The sequence below is a fragment of the Gorilla gorilla genome, chromosome 7, assembly GCF_029281585.2.
Source record: "Gorilla gorilla gorilla isolate KB3781 chromosome 7, NHGRI_mGorGor1-v2.1_pri, whole genome shotgun sequence".
Classification (NCBI taxonomy): Eukaryota; Metazoa; Chordata; class Mammalia; order Primates; family Hominidae; genus Gorilla; species Gorilla gorilla.
In genome coordinates, this window is record NC_073231.2 from 108357180 (window position 1) to 108366729 (window position 9550).

The window sequence follows — 9550 nt, forward strand, 5'->3', positions numbered from 1 at the left end:
TTGTTGTTGTTAAATATTAAAATGTCAGGGATGTTCTTTCTTTTAAGAGATTGCTCAACAGGGCCTTATGTTTCTCAAAAGAGAACTTACATACAAATTCAGTAACTTCATGGAATAGAATGAGAGGCACTATCAAGCAGGCTTGAAGTTGAGTGACATTAAATCTACTTTTCAGACTTAATTAAGCCTGAAGCCCACAAATACCCTCACTCCCAAATCACCATTTATTGTGGAAGATAAAAGCAAATGACTTAAAATAAAGAAGAAAACCTGCAAAACAACATCTTAGCGTTCTGTCAGAAAACACGGAGTCCTCTGAGGACAGTTAATAACAAAATTAATCCCAAAGAGCTAATACCCACCCCCTGTACTGCTGTAGAGTAGCTAATCAGGATTTCCTCTTGCCTGAAGGCTGTTTCTGGAAACAAGGACAGGCCCTGCCCTTCCCAGGTGAGCACTCTCAGGTGGGTTGGGACTGCTGCTAGGCCACTGTTTCTTAAGATTGCCTCCTTTTCCAGGCTCAGGGAAACACCATTGCCTTTTCCTAGATTGCTGAGAATTTCCAGAGGCCTATGGCCAAAGCATCTTCTTCTGTGGCATACGTAAGTTCATGGATGGATCGCTTGCTGCCCTCAAGTGTGGTCGCTGCTCAGCACTCTGTGAACCTGGAACGAAATCTTAGCCCCTTAGAGTGACCATTAAAAGCCTCTCGCAAAGGAATCTGTGTGTGGTGTGTGTGTGTGTGTGTGTGTGTGTGTGTGTGTGTAGAGAGAGAGAGCATGTGTAGCAAGCTTGATTAATGGTTTGGTAAAATGGAGGAGTCTTATATTCCAGCAACACAACATCAAACATTTTAGCAAGCCCTGTTCTTACAAATCTTTCTGCCACCCCACTTGTGGCCAGAAGGGTTTGCTCCTACTCTCCCTCCTTGAAAATGCATTTGCAAAAATTACAACAGTGAGAAAATTATGATAATGAAAGAGATCTGATCTAACAAACTCCCTCTTGCCGCTAACCTTCAAACTGCACTTGATCATTCCTGGGTGTAGCCCAAGCTAACTTTGGGAGAATTTTAATTTATAGCTTAAATAATAGTCCTTCCTAAAACTAAACTGCCTTTGTAAAAGTAATGAAAGACTACTAGGTTTGGAGGATGAGAGGGGTCTGAATTCTGCTAAAATGTAGGCATAGTTAATTACCAGCCATTGTTCTGGAGGTCATAACATTTGTGACTTCCCCAATTACTTTTGTAAATAACATTACTATTGTAGAACTTAAACTTGGCCTTTTGAGATGTCTTTTCAGACTTTTGCATTTCTGATGACCGGGTGACTCCACTGGGACCAGAGACTCAACCCTCAACAGGTCCTGTGGCCCCCACCTAGAAGTGGACTCAGCGCACAAAGACCATTTCCACACCCCTATGACTGTATCACCAACCAGTCAGCAGCAGCCATTCCCTAGCCCCTCCTGCCAAACTATCTTTAGAGAACTCTAGCCTCCAATTTTTGGGGAGGCTGATTTGAGTAACCAAAAATTCCAGTCTCCTGTTTAGCCAGCTTTATGTGCATTAAACTCTTTCTCTATTGCAATTCCCCTGTCTTGATCAATTGGCTGTATCTGGGCAGCAGGCAAAATGAACCAATCATGCAGTTACATCCTCTCTCCTCACTCCCCTTTTTATCTTCTTCTCTTCTTTTGACCTCAAATTCAAGTTCTTCCCATTGGATTGCAACACCTTGGAACAATTTAGCACTCCTCAGCCCCTGTTCCTAAACCCAGCTCCAGCCTGCCTCTGCACCACTCATAGTGGCTTGGCTAAAGAGCCTGATTCTGTTCCTAGACAAAGGCCGTCTCTCCCCCATGGGTAGCGCGGTAGTTCTTAAATATGTCTACAGATTCTTTGATACTTCTTTCAAAGGGTGACACCTATGTCTCCCCCCTTTAGTATGGGCTATGCTTACTGACTCAATTCCAGTCAATAAAGGGCCACAGAAGTGACATGTGACTTTCCAGATGAGGGCAACAAAGACACTGTGACTTCCTCCTTAGATCGCCCACCCTGGGGCAAGTCAGCTGCCCTCACAAGGACTCAAAGAAGCTTCTCTATCTCTTCCCATCCTCCATTACTAATTCTTCCCAATAAACACCACCACTCATAACTCTGGGTCAATGTGCAAAGTGTGGAAGGGGTAGAGGGGGAGGTGCTGGGTCACAGCAGAGAAGTAGAGAGATGAGACTAAGGCAATTGAGTGCAGCAGAGCAGTGCATGGGCTCCAAGCCACAGCAACCTGTGTTGGAGCCCCAGTTCTGGCTCAGATAGGCTTGGTATAAGGCTTGGCCCAATGTAAGTATTCTTGTGATGATAGCAATTATGGTGATTATTATTGGTTGAGAACACACTGTGTGTCAAGCTCTATGCTAGCTACATTACACACATTACCATATCATTTTCTTCCTTTCTTTTTCTTTTTTTCTTTTTGAGAAGTAGTCTCACTCTGTTGCCAAGGCTGGAGTGCAGTGGTGCAGTCTTGGCTCACTGCAACCTCTGCCTCCCGGGTTCAAGCTATTCTCCTGCCTCAGCCTCCTGAGTAGCTGGGATTACATTTGCACACCACCACGCCCAGCTAATTTTTGTACTTTAGAGACCGGGTTTCACCATGTTGGCCAGGCTGGTCTCAAACTCCTGACCTCAGGTGATCTGCCTGCCTTGGCCTCCCAAAGTGTTGGGATGACAGGCGTGATCCACCGCATCAGCCTGCTTTCTTTCTTTCTTTCTTTTTTTTAGATGGAGTCTGGCTCTGTCGCCCAGGTTGGAGTGCAGTGGCGCGATCTCGGCTCAATGCAAGCTCCGCCTCCCGGGTTCATGCCATTCTCCTGCCTCAGTCTCCCGAGTAGCTGGGACTACAGGTGCCCGCCACCACGCCTGGCTAATTTTTTTGTATATTTAGTAGAGACGGGGTTTCACCGTTTTAGCCAGGATGGTCTCGATCTCCTGACCTCGTGATCCACCCGCCTCGACCTCCCAAAATGCTGGGATTACAGGCATGAGCCACCGCACCCAGCCTCTGTTTTTTTTTTAGAGACAGGGTCTCACTCTATCACTTAGGCTGGAGTACAGTGGTACAATCATAGCTCACTGCAGCCTTGATCTCTCAGGCTCAAGTGATCCTCCTGACAGCCTCCCAAGTAGCTGGGACTATGGGCATGCACTACCATGCACAGCTAATTAAAAAAAAACTTTTGTAGAGCTGGGGTCTCACTATGTTACCCAGGCTGGTCTCAAACTCCTGCCCTCAAGCGGTCCTTCTACCTTGGCCTCCCAAAGCACTGGGATGCAGGTATTGGCCACCATGCCGGGCCTGGTGTTTCATGTTAATACTCACAGAGCAACTCAACAAGATTGACATGTTGTAGTGATAGAATAGTGTTTCCCCAAAATATATGTCCAAATTGTGACTCTAGATACCTGTGAATGTGACCTTATTTGAAAATAGGGTCTTTGCAGATATAACAGAGTTATTGATTTGGGGATGAAATTATCATGGATTTACAGTAAATCTAATGACTGGTGTCCTTGGAAGACAGAGGAAAAAAAGATTTGAAACAGGGGAGATACAGGAAAGAAGGCCATGTGAGGATAGAAGCAGAAGGTGAAATCTTTGTTGCCACAAGTCAGAGAAGGCCAGAGCTGGAGGGATCCTCCCCTTCCAGGATTCTCTTTGGAGGGAGAATCAAAGGCCAAGATGTCAGCTTGGCCTTGCTGACATCTCAATTCTGTGCTTCTGGCCTCTAAAACTATAAGAGAATACATTTCTATTGTTTTAAGCCACCCAGTTTGAGGTCATTTGTTACAGCATCCCGGAAACAAATACATACACATATATATATATTTTTAGATGGAGTCTCACTCTATCGCCCAGACTCGAGTGCACTGGTGCAATCTCAGCTCACCTCTTGGGTTCAAGCGATTCTCCTGCTGCAGCCTGGGACTACAGGCGTGCGCTACCATACCTGGCTAATTTTTGTATTTTTAGTAGAGATAGGGTATCGCCATGTCGGTCAGGTTGGTCTCGAACTCCTGAACTCAAGTGATCGGCCCCCCTTGGCCTCCCCAGGTGTTGGGATTACAGGTGTGAGCCACTGCATCTGGCCTGAATACGTATGTTTTGGTCCCCACTTTACAGATGAGGAAATGAAGGCTCAGAAAGACAAACAAATTTGCTGAGTCTGTTTTTATGCAAACAGTCAATTTATGCTAGATACACATGAAGCTACAGAGTGCTCATAAATGATCAGGAACCCAAAACAGGAAAATTAGGACAAATGTGTAGCTCTAGGTCCCTACTGAAAAAAGGAAAATAGGTTCACATCATTTCAATGGGCAAATTCACATAAATACCAGAACTCATTTAATTAGGTCAGGAGAAACCCTCTTGGAAGGAGAAAACTAGCAAAATAGAAGGTGGGGTAACATGTAAAACAACTCAGCAAAACTGTCTATGGAGAAGACCAGTCCAGACCAGACAGAGCCAGCTCCAGAGGCGGATGACCTAGACTCTTGGGAGACTTTGAGCAGATTAAATTAATAGAGCAATTAGGGGCAGGAAGCAGGCTAAGCCTCTTAAAATCTGGGAATCCAAGAGGAAATTTTCAGAACAATTTAGCTTGCAAGAAGGAATCGAGTCATGCACTTTTAATTTCTCTCTGTTTGGTTTCTTTTCAATATGCTGAAATGGCAAGTCTGAAGAGCAATAAATAAACACAGGTTTCTTCTGAGACGCAAACAGCAGGGAATCATTAATTTTTAAGGTCCACCTATTTCCCAAGGAGCCCTGCCTGGTGTTTGAGCTTTAATCAACTCAAGGGAACAAGTTTCTCCTAACCTACACCATTATCATCCCAGGAGCCTTCTCTTGTCTTTTGGGGGGAAAGAAAATTGGCATTTTCCATAGTTGCAAAAATAACAAATGCTCAATATACAAACTTTGGAAAATTTGAAAGGGCACAAAGTAAAGAAAAGGAAAAAAATAAGCACCATAATCCCATCTCCTACTTTTGTTTTCTTTGAGACAGGGTCTCATTCTGTCACACAGGCTGAAGTGCAACAGTGCAATCACAGTTCACTGCAGACTGGACCTCCCAGGCTCAAACGATCCTCCTATCTCAGCCTCCTGAGTAGCTGGGACTACAGGTGCACACCACCATGCGCGGCTAACTTTTTTTGTATTTTTTGTAGAGACGGGGTTTCACCATGTTGCCCAGGCTGGTGTTGAACTCCTGGACTCAAGTGATCCACCCCCCTCAGCCTCCCAAAGTGCTGGGATTACAGGTGTGAGAGCCACCTCGCCCAGCCCCATCTCCTACATTTTGACATATATTCTTCTGGTAGTTTAGATATAAGGATAAACATGTAATTCAAAACCAAATTGCCTTTAGCTGCTCCTGCATGTTCATAGGAGGGATGGTGAAACCGCCTTTGTAAAATCATGTCTGAGACAGTGAAAGAGATCTAACTTAACTGACGCCATCTTGCTTCTAACCCCCAAGCTGTCCTTGTTCATTCCTGGGCATAGGCTGAACTAACTTTGGGAGAGACTTAGTTTTTCTAATTTAAACACAGACGGTAACAGCCCTTTCCCAAAGCAGACCTCCTTCTTGCCTGGGGAGTAGATTGCCTTTGTAGGACTAACATTAGCCACAAGATTAAAAATTATGGTTTAGGATTCATGCAGCTGGAAGTCTACAAGATTCTGACCCTCCCTAAACTGGTCCTAAGATCAGCGCTTGAGATATTTTGCAGACCCTGCACTTGATAGATCAGCTGGCACCACCCAGATCAATAAACGGGCTTATCGGATCTTGTGCCCCTGGCCCCCCAGGAACTGATTCAGCACAAGACAACAGTTTCGACTTCCTATGATTTCATCCCTGACCAATCAGCACTCCTGGCTCACTGGCTTCCCCCCACTCACCAAGTTATCCTTAAAAACTCGACTCCCCGAATGCTTGGCGAGACTGATTTGAGTAATAAAAAAAACTCCAGTCTCCTGCACAGCCGGCTCTGCGTAAATTACTCTTTCTCTATTGCAATTCCCCTGTCTTGATGAATCGGCTCAGTCTAGGCAGCAGGCAAGGTGAACCCCTTGGGCAGTTACGGTGGCTGAGGACATAATTCGTATTTGTGGAGAAAAACATAACATCGAATATTATTTACTATGTGCCAAACACTAAGCACTTCATACATATTAACTCTAAGAAACTTTTGTCTACAGCCTGCCAAGTTCAAAGATATTCTTCTATATTTAACTCATTTAATTCTCAGCAACCCTACTAAATATTAGTCCCACCCCATTCTGTAGATAAATAAACTAAGGCAGGGGAAGAACTGTGCCCTAAACCGCACAGCTGGTAAGTGGCGGAGCCAGGACTTCCTCCAGAATCTGCTCCAGAAGCCTGCGCTGTGCTGTGCACTCCGTGCGCTGTGTGCTCCGTGCGCTGTGTGGTCTGTGCGCTGTGTGGTCCGTGCTCGCTGTGTGCTGTGCACGCGGTGCGCTCTGTGCTGTGTTGCACGCTCTGTGCTGTGTGTGCTGTGTGCAATGTGCTGTGTGCTCTGTGCTGTGTGTGCTCTGTGCTGTGCTCCGTGCGCTGTGTGCTGCGCGTGCGTGCTCTGTGTTCTACGTGCTCTGTGCTATGCGCTGTGCTGTGTGCTGAGCTGTGCTGGCATCGTTCTCACTCCTCCTGGTGGCTGTGGGAAGATGGACTGGTGAGGCTTTCTCTTTGTTATCTTCTGTCCCAGACCGGATGTCTGTCACAGTCATCAAGGGGTCTTGTCTGTAATGCCAGGAGGTGTAGCACGAGATGGGAAGGTGGGGGACACACTGAAGCGAGGAAATCCTAGAGGGAGGGCCAGCCTGGAGGGGCGCAAACACCGTCGCCCCCAGGCCCCGCCCCACCCCGGCAGCCAGAGCCCTGCAAGCAGTGGGGGCTTTCTACACAAGAGGCATCAACGCTGTGCTGCTCTGAACATTGAGAGAATGCTAGGCTGGGTGTGGTACAGGCTATGCCTGTAATCCCAGCACTTTGGGAGGCCGAGGTGGGAGGATTGCTTGAGCCCAGGAGTTCAAGACGAGCCTGGGCAACAGAGCCAGATCTGATCTCTAACAAGAAAAAAAAGAAGAAAGAAAACATCTGCCACATGCTCATTTTCCTTGCGAAGGTGGTTTTGGAGGAATTCAGAGAAATGGCTGAATCCCACTCTGAGCTGGGGCAGAGAAGGGAAAAAAGAAGTCTGGTTGGTCTGAGAATGAACCCCACAGTCCAGAGGCAGCATTGAGCCCCTGGGAATCTGGATAAACTTGAGGAGGACACTGTTCATTGTACTTTACGCCAACGTGGACTGGAGGATACAACCCGTTTTATTTCTGTCCCAGAGTGACCTCGGATGACTCGTGGGAGAGCGCTGTACATTCATGCATGTATATACATGTATGTGATTTGTAACATGTATATTATGTGGTTTATATAACAGATGCATGACATAAACATGTACCAGTAGAGATGTAAAGAATCTTTATAAAAAGTGACATAATATAATGAATCAATAAATCTATATATATAGTATACATTGTATATTATATAAATGTAACATGGCGTATTATAAAACATCTATAAAACAAACATAACACATATACTGTTTTATATATGATATGTAAGCACATATTTATATACTGTTTATTAAAATGTAACATTATATGATTTAATGTTTTTCCCTTTAAATTTTTTTAACAAAATGGGACATTATTATACACACAATTTTGTGTGTTTTTAATTTAGGAATATACTGTGTATGCTTTATCTTTTCAGTAATATTCTTTAAGAAGATGATTGTTAATATATTTTTATATTCTTTTGTTTGTTTTTGAGGCGGGGGGTCTTACCATGTTGTTCAGACTAGCCTTGAACTCCTGGCTTCAAGTGATCCTCCTTCCTCAGCCTCCCAAGTAGTTAGGATTACAGGCACACACCACTGCACCCATCTATATTTTTATATTCTATATGGAGGTATCATAATTTGCTTAATCAGTCTCTTATTTTGGTTATTTGTTTCTGTTTTGAGTTTTTGCTATTATAGGTAATGCTGCTAATGAACTTTCTTATAAATAGAACTTAGATTCTGATTTCATACATCTTGCCAGCACCAGTCAGGGCCTGACAGGAAACAGGTGGCACACTAAACCTGGGCAATTGAGAGACATCTAATAAAAGAAAAGGTACAAAGGTGTAAGCTGGGTTTGGGGAAAACAGCCAGGGATGATGCAGTGCCTCAGGGATATTACCTCCTCTAGAATATTTTGTTATTGCTTCATTTTTCACTTCTTTTATTACTCGTGAGGTCAAGTACTTTTTATTTGTTTAATTTTCTTTTGTGAATTGCTTTTGCCCATCAGGGAGTTCACTTATTCTGCTTAGTTTGTGGAGTGTTTTATAAGTATATTAACTATTGGTTTGTTTCCTCAAATATTTCAGTTGGTTTGTTATTTTTTATATGTGGTTCCTGTTGTTTTGATACACAGGAGTTAAAATTTTTACACTGTCAAACTATTAACCTTTGCTTATATGTTTTAGAATGATGCCAATTTAATAAGACTCTATAAATGGAACTTATAGTCTATTTTATAGTTTCTTTTTAACCTCTAATTCTTATCTTCTTAACCAGAGCTATAACTTTCATTATCAAGTAACCATTTATGCTAAACCTGAAAAAACTGAATATGAGTCTTCCCCCTAAAAAATCTTTACAAACACAGGTGTCAACATGAATCATCGTATTTCCTGAACTTGTGGTCTTCCATTACGGTTTCAAAGCAGAGAAGAGTAACTCTGCTATTTTTTTTTTTAAAGCAAATTCATCTTCTAGGTGCTGCAAATATGATAAACTCTGCTTTTTTAAGGAGAATGCTTGCCTGAGCCTTAGCAGACATGCCCTGACTTAACACATCTAAGTGAAGCTAGAGTGTTTTTTCAGGAATCATCTTTATGATGTTCAAGATGAATTAAATGGAGGAAAAGTAGGTTTTAAAAATAAAATTAGGCTGGACGCAGTGGCTGGCCGGGCGCGGTAGCTCACATCTGTAATCCCAACACTTTGGGAGGCTGAGGCAGACGGATCACTTGAGATCAGGAGTTCAAGACCAGCCTGGCCAACATGGAGAAACCTCGTCTTTACTAAAAATACAAAGATTAGCCGGGCATGGTGGTGCATGCCTGTAGTCCCGGCTACTTGGGAGGCTGAGGCAGGAAAATCGCTTGAACCCGGGAGGCAGGGGTTGCAGTGAGCTGAGATCGTGCCGCTGCACTCCAGCCTGGGCAACAGAACAAGATTCCATCTCAAAAAAATATAAATAAATAAAAATAAAATAAAATCAGGCCAGGCGCGGTGGCTCACACCTGTAATCCCAACACTTTGGGAGGCTGAGGTGGGCAGATCACTTGAGGTCAGGAGTTTGAGACCAGTATGGCCAACATGGTGAAACCCCGTCTCTAATAA

The 9550-nt window shown here is 44.0% G+C and overlaps 1 protein-coding gene across 1 annotated transcript in view; it reads left to right on the forward strand.

Annotated features, from left to right (window-relative positions):
* Nucleotides 1–720, forward strand: part of LOC129524177 (uncharacterized) — a 110279-nt gene extending 109559 nt beyond the window's left edge. Inside the window, exon 5 of the mRNA XM_055348785.2 lies at nt 519–720. The gene's annotated coding sequence lies outside the window, so the exon portion shown is untranslated. The remainder of the gene's footprint in view (nt 1–518) is intronic.
* Nucleotides 721–9550: the final 8830 nt, after the last annotated feature.